Source organism: Pimephales promelas, chromosome 2 (assembly GCF_988280905.1).
Source record: "Pimephales promelas chromosome 2, fPimPro1.hap1.1, whole genome shotgun sequence".
Classification (NCBI taxonomy): Eukaryota; Metazoa; Chordata; class Actinopteri; order Cypriniformes; family Leuciscidae; genus Pimephales; species Pimephales promelas.
Window position 1 is genome coordinate 27,425,912 of NC_142770.1, and position 7,233 is coordinate 27,433,144.

At 46.9% G+C, this 7,233-nt stretch overlaps 1 non-coding gene and 1 pseudogene across 1 annotated transcript; both read right to left on the minus strand.

The window, feature by feature from the left end:
- Positions 1 to 1,108: 1,108 nt before the first annotated feature.
- Positions 1,109 to 1,273, minus strand: LOC148995951 (U1 spliceosomal RNA). Its single transcript, XR_016150266.1, has one exon. It is a non-coding gene; the product is annotated as a U1 spliceosomal RNA (small nuclear RNA).
- A 338-nt stretch (positions 1,274 to 1,611) lies between these two features.
- LOC148995952 (U2 spliceosomal RNA) lies at positions 1,612 to 1,787 on the minus strand (annotated as a pseudogene).
- Positions 1,788 to 7,233: the final 5,446 nt, after the last annotated feature.

The window sequence follows — 7,233 nt, forward strand, 5'->3', positions numbered from 1 at the left end:
GCAGCGACGCCGAGGCGGGGGAGCCGGCAAAGGCCACGCCCACCTGGGCCGCGGCGAGAGGGTCTAAGGTCGCCGGCAAACAAGCTCAGCTCAGATTGGTTGACACCGAAAATGGATCACAACAGAGTGCACAGCACGACACTCTGGAGTGCAACCTGGGATTTTGGATCATCAACATTCCGCCTTAAAAGTGAGCGGGCAGACCAAAGCGTCCGTGGTAGAGACTTGAAACTCTGAGGGATGGTAGGACCGGCCCGGTACTACAACCTCACCAAGGCTCGCCCCGATCGGCCCCAAGGTGGCGCTGCAGCGATCAAAAGTACGAAATGGCTCGTAACTCCTCGACCGTCGGTCGCAGACCCAAGTGTCTTACATCACCGGAATCCTTGGCTCGAGCCGAACAAGATGCATGCCTCGGATTGGGTGGTCGCGCTGGCGAGATTTTCGGGTATTTTGGATTTTCTGAAAAACCTACTTTTGCACACTAGTCCTAGGTTTTTTGCCCGATCTGACCCAAACCGGTGCAGAAAGATTCTCTGGAGTCTGACTGCCAACAGGGATCGGGAAACAGTTGGAATTTCCATCCACGTTGGCGACGGTACGCCAAAACGTTGGGGGTGGGCGAGGCGGGCTTTACTTAAACGGCTATAACTCTCCAACGGAATGAGACAATTGCACCCAACTCGGTACACCTGTGTACGGGCTCAGCCCGTGGTCACGTGAAGAGGAATGCGGCGACTGGCCACTTGGTGGCGCTGTAAACAGAAAAAAACACAACATGGGTGGCTGAATATCACGTGACGTTTCACACGTGCACAATGTTTTCATACCACATGATAGAACTCCTCATTCCGAACAACTTTGCCTCCAGGACAACTGCTGTGAACTAAGTCGTCCGTCAAATATTGGAGACTATTTGAAGAATTGAGGAGAAAAAAGAAAACCCTCCTCACACAGACCGGTCCTAGACTGTTTCGTATCTCTCGAGCAACCGCCGCAGTTCAACTCTCTGGACTGCCTCTGGATATTGAAGAAGTGGAGAAAAAAAAACAAAACAAAAGAACCTCAAGTGGAGCTTTAACAATCTGCCCTTTTAACCAGTGTTGTCCAGGGGAGAGCGCGAACGCAGTCCCCCACTACCATAAATTATGCAGTCGAGATTCCCACATTTGGGGAATTCGCAGGGGTCAGCACAACCCAGAGTGCAATGGCCGAGCCTCGCCCTGGGTGAACCACCTTCCTGATCATGGTGTCTCCCCTGCCAGGTAAGTATGAATTCCCAGGCCTTCAGTCAGAAGCACCCTGCCCCTCTCCCCAATCCTCACCAGCGGTTTGCCAGTCAAAAAAGGGGCTTTTTTTTTTTTTTTTTTTTTTGCACGCTCCGCATCCGGCTCCATGAGCCATAAATGTACATAATGCGCCGTCCCCGAATAGTGGACGGATCAGATGTTAAACTGACAGAGGAACAGGGGTTCCTTTTTGTCTTGTTTTTACACCACAATTCTACCCAGGCTAGTATAGCACATGATCACCTACAACACCCACTCACACTAGCTCCATTATCACCTTCTGCCACACAAGACCACTACATTTCTTTCATTGAACACTTTAGGAGGGTGCACCGTTCCCAGAAGTACTGCAATACCGGGTCGATGCGTGGAGTGGACGGAGCAAGCCCCTATGCCATCTCCCAGGACCAAAAATCAATTTAATATGTGGTGCCCGGGTAGGGCACGTATCAGATATTAAACTGATAAGAACAGATTTTTTTTCTTTCGAAAAGTTTTATTGTCACAGTGTCATTCCCTTATTTCCATTTGCATGTACATTTTTTCTTTTAGATCTTTACACATATTAAAAGGGACACATTATTTACTGTTAAAAGTTTCTTGTGTTTGTGTGTTGTGTAAAAAGTCCATGTATGTTTTAAAAGAAAGGTAAATGGTTTAAATAATAGGAATAAAACAATAAAACATGTCAGATAAAAACCAATAAAACAATAAATTATGCCACATAAAACATCTCTTGTACAGGATCGAGGGTGAGTCCCTATCAAGAATGTCCATTCACTCCAGGTCTCCAGAACAGGCCCCGGACTCCTCGCTTCCAGCGCCCAGCGGAGATCCCCTCTCCTCCGGCCCGCTGGCCCGCTGTTCCCGTAGCCGGTGTGGTGAGGGTGCATCTACGGGCGGCCAGGGTCGGGGGTGGCCGGGACCTCTTTGGTGTGACCCCAGCCCCCCCATCCGAATGACGACGTCCGGCGCCTCCTGCAGCGCAGATCTAACTAATTGCTCGCACGCGTGGAGGGGCACCGTAACGCGTTTCCCCACCAGCAGGTTTCTGGTGGCCCAGATGGCATCCTTGATATGGTTGAGGGTGAGCCAGAGCGAGGTAAATTGCTGTGATGTTAGCTCCTTCAAGCCCTGACCCACCCCCAGGATGGCGAGCCTGTATCCCACCTGGGCCCGACCCGCCGGCAGGCACGGGAAAACCAGGGGGCTGGTCTTGGCCCACAGGTCCCGCGCAGCACCGCACTCCCAGAGCAGATGTTGGACGGTCTCCGGGGAACCACATCCGGACCGTGGGCAGGTGGGGTTTTTGGCCATGCCTCTGGAGTGCATGACCGCCCTGACCGGGAGGATCTCATGAGCCACCATCCACGACAAGTCCTTGAGCCTGTTCTGGAGAGCTGGGTGGGCTGCGTTCCTCCAAACGTCTTTGGCCTCACCTAGTGTGAGGCCTGGAACTGGACTCACCGATTCTCGATCCTGCACAAGAGAGACAAGAGACTTGTGGTTAGTTAAAATAGTGGCATCATTTGTTTCTAAAAGGTATTTCTTTAAAAATGTCTTAATAAAAAGGTGTTCTTTTGACAAATTAAAAGACACTGGACTTTTAAGATCAATGGGTAAAATTTTCAAGCTTCTTAGGTATGACCCCATCCAGAATCGGGTCATGGCTGCTGTCTTGTGTTCTCTGGATGGGGTCAGTGCATACTGGATGTGGAGGGCGGCAAAGCGGCTGCCTAAAAACAGGTGGGGGTCTGGGAGGCCTTTCCCGCCATTCTCTTTTTTCTTTTTGACGACCTCCCTCTTGAGTCTTTCCCACTTGGACCCCCACAGGAAATAAAATACCGCCCTCTCCAACTTGGCTAGGAATCGTCTTGGGGGACTAAAAACAGAACAGACAAGTAAAATCAGTGGTAAAATCACAGCTTTAAAAATTAAAATCTTGCCTTCATACGTCAGTTGTCTTAGTCCCCAAAAGCCCAGTCTTTGCCTAACTTTCCCTAACATGTCAGTCCAGTTACCCTGTCCTCCACCCTCCCTGTCAAATTTCACCCCTAAAATTTTCAAATTATTATCTTTAAAATCCAAATCTAGTCCGCCTTTGTCAACGTTCCCCCCCGGCCCGAAGAGCAGGGCCTCGGACTTACTCCTGTTAAGCTTGGCGCCCGAGGCCCGACCGTACCAGTCAGTCAAGTCCATTGCTCTTCGTACCGATAAAAGGTCAGTCGCTAAAAGGGTCACGTCGTCCATATATAAAACACAGGTCGCCGTCAGTCCACCAGTTCCTGGGATGTCTAGTCCTTTAATCCATTTATCCCTTCTCAAGATTTGTGCCAGTGGCTCAATACAAGCCACGTACAGAAGGGGAGATAAGGGACACCCCTGACGGACACCGCTGCGGATATTTACAGCTTTGGTAAGATGCCCATTTACAAGAATTTTGCTGCCTAAGTCCTCATACAGCAGTCCCACCCAAGCTAGAAACCTCTCAGAAAAGCCCATTTTTTGCAGTACCTTAAGGAGGTACTGGTGCGAAACTCGATCAAATGCTTTTTCGAAGTCTAAATTTAGGACTACAAGCCGAATGTTTCTGTCTCTCGCATAACAGATGGCGTCTCTGATCAGTATTAGGCTGTCCGTGATCTTCCTGCCGGGCACAGCGCAAGCTTGATCCAGGTGGATTACGTCCTCTAAAACGGTCGACATGCGTGTAGCTAAAATTTTACTAAAAAGTTTACAATCATAATTTAAAAGAGTGATTGGTCGCCAGTTTCTTAAGTCAGTCTTGTCTCCTTTTTTGTACAGTAGTGTAACTATCCCTACTCTAAAGCTGTCTGGAAGTCTGTCAAGAGTCTCAAATTCTTTAAAAACTGTAAGTAAGTCGTGTGCTAAAATGTCCCAGAAAGTCAGGTAAAACTCAAAGGGGAGTCCGTCCATGCCCGGTGACTTCCCCTTCTTAAAACCCTTTACAGCTTTTGTCAACTCTAAAAGATTAAAATCCTGGGATAAAAGCACATTTGGACTCTTAACTTTTTTATCTAAAACCCCTAAAACGTCCTCTAAGGTGCCATTGTGTACCTCTTTAGTGTCATATAAATTACTGTAAAAACTTTCAATTTCCCCTAAAATCCGGTCAGTTGTGTTTACTTCCTCCCCTCTAAAAGTTTTTAAAGCATTAATGGACCCTCCCCGAGCTATTGTCTTTTTAAAAAAATATCTGGTACACTTCTCTCCTTCCTCTAACTCCCTTTCTTTACATCTTAAAATGACACCTTTGCTCTTTATTTCAGACAGATCTGACATTTCTTTCTTTACTTCTTTTATTTCATTTGTAAAATCCAATCCATTGTTTAAAAGGTTAAAATATCTCTGCAGTCTTTTTTGCAACCCCATCATGCGTCTTTTTTCTTTATTCTTTTTTTCTCTCCCAATTTGTTTAAAAAACCGTCCTGTCCTTTGTTTCACCATCTCCCACCACTGTGCACGTGAGTCATAAAAGTCCTGGAGGGTCTGCCATTGGCTGAACTGCTCCCTATACTCTTTTACCACTTCCTCGGCCTCTAACAGGGAACAGTTCAGCTTCCACAGCCCTCCCCCTGCAGTCACACCCGTGGGAAGTGAAAGAGTGCAAGACAGCATCATGTGATCGGAAAAAAAGAGGGGGGTCAGTGTAGCATCGGTCGGCGGGAGGTCCCTTGTAAAAACATAGTCAATTCGAGAGGCTCTGGCACCGTCACCACTGAACCAGGTGAAGCCCTCCTCTCTTTGATGCATTGTTTTAAAACAGTCGACTAACTTAAAATCTTTGACTATATTTTGTAATAAAACCGATGTCTTGTCTACCTTAAAATCATCTCCTACCCTCTTTCTGTCATTTTTTGATAAAACACAATTAAAATCCCCTGCTACCACTAGGGGAGCCCTGCCTAGCATGTGGGGTTGCGAGTCTTCTAAAAGCTCATACCTGTTATTTTTTTCTGTAAAACCATACATATTTAAAATATTAAGATCCTTACCTAAAAAAGTCAGATTTGCTAAAATTGCCCGCCCGTCCCTCACCACAGTGCTGCCCTTCACCAAAAGGTTGGGATTTTTGATTAAAATAGCAACACCGTCATTTTTGTTAAAATTGGACCCACTCCAAATGGAAAATCCTGGGGTCCAAATCTCCTCCCACTTCCTGTAATTTGTTAAAAAAGGCAAACCACATTCTTGCAATAAAAACACATCTGACTTAAAAGTTTTTAAAAAGGATAACACACTCTGTGCTCGCAGAGTAGACCTCACACTTCTCACATTGATTGTAGAGATAGTGAGGGCCATGAGCAGTATGGTTAAAAATACAAGCATTAATAGAAGAATAAAACCAAAAGACTGCAGAAAGTTACATTAAAATCATGTTATGTCATGTATCACTTGCTTCTCCTTTTCCCCAGAAAAACTGGGATCAGGAGGGCAAATGCTCGTCACCTTGGAGTCCACAGAGAGGGCCTCTTGTGGATCCTTCGGCGACGATGTTATTAGCTTAACGTGCAAAAAGGAGACTTCATTGGGAGAATCTGCGGGCCACACACAGTCTAGATCTACCAAGGAGGTACTATCTAGCCGGAGCGATGCCCGCAGCCTTTTCTCCTCTGTTTGAAGCAGAGGAGATCTCGCAGACCTTTTTTGCACCTGAGCATTGGGAAGTGAACCCTCGGATTCACCCCCACTATCCACCACGCTAACCTCCGATACGGTGTAGAGCGAGGAAGCCGTTACATCCTCCTCCTCTATTTTGTTTTCGCTTATCTCTTGTTGGGGAACGGCTTCCTCACTCTGTTTGCTGTTAAAACTTGGCTCCGCCCCTATGGCCACCCCACTTCCTTCCTCCTGCCCACTCCCTGAGGCTGGCTGGGAAATAGAATTTCCCGCCAAAACCTCAGGGACCGCCTCCTCCTTCCTTTGCTCTTTTGTTTGTTCCACATGTGGGGCGGCCATTTTGTTACCTTTCAATTTGTTGGCAAAACTTTTAGGGCAATCTCTGTAGAGATGGTTAGTTTCACCACAAAGATTACACCTTCTGCCAATGGTACATTCTTCAAAAGTATGACCAATTCCTCTACACTTCCCACATGTTAATTCATTGCATGCATCGGCTAAATGCCCCATTCTCCCACACTTTCTGCACAATTTAGGCATTCCTTGATAGTGAATGTAGCCTCTGTTCTCTCCCAACACAATCATTGAAGGTAGGTGTTTCAGGCCCTGGTAGCCCCCGGCGTCTTCCCATTGTTTAATGGGAATTCGCCAGGAGCAATTCCAGATGCCGTCTTCATCTAACACTTTGACTGGTTGCCCCCGAACAGTGCAAAATCTACCCAACCAGACACAAATGTCTTCTCCATTCACAGTTTCATTAAACATCCTGACAATCACGGTTTTAAGTGAATTGTCAGAAAGTTTTTCCACAGTAAACATTGAAAACTGGGCTTTGCATGCATCAAACCTTTGCCAGAATTCAGTTAACAGGGAAGCGCTTTTGAAACTTAAATCAAAACCTTTGTTCAGGGGGAGAGTTACCAAGCAGTTCAAGTCATCAGGTTTAAAATTGAGGGTTTTCTGGATCAGCTTCCTGGAGAAGTCAAGACGTGACAACCCCAGGAGCTTACCATTCACCTCTTTAAATAAAAACCGCACGCTGTGGTGCCTCCGCATGCCGGCACGAGCAGCCGACATGGTGGAGGCACCAACAGCCTAAAACTTAAAACAATAAATAAATAAATAAATAAATAGATAAAAAGGTCTTACCTTAAAACCGAACCGGAATAAAAGCAGCTGGATCAATGTACCTCTCAAAAGTTTGAGGCTCAAGTCACGGAAGGACCCGAGCCGGAAAAACCTCCAAGAGGCGATCGCTGTCTCTTCCTTGGCTCGAGCCGAACAAGATGCATGCCTCGGATTG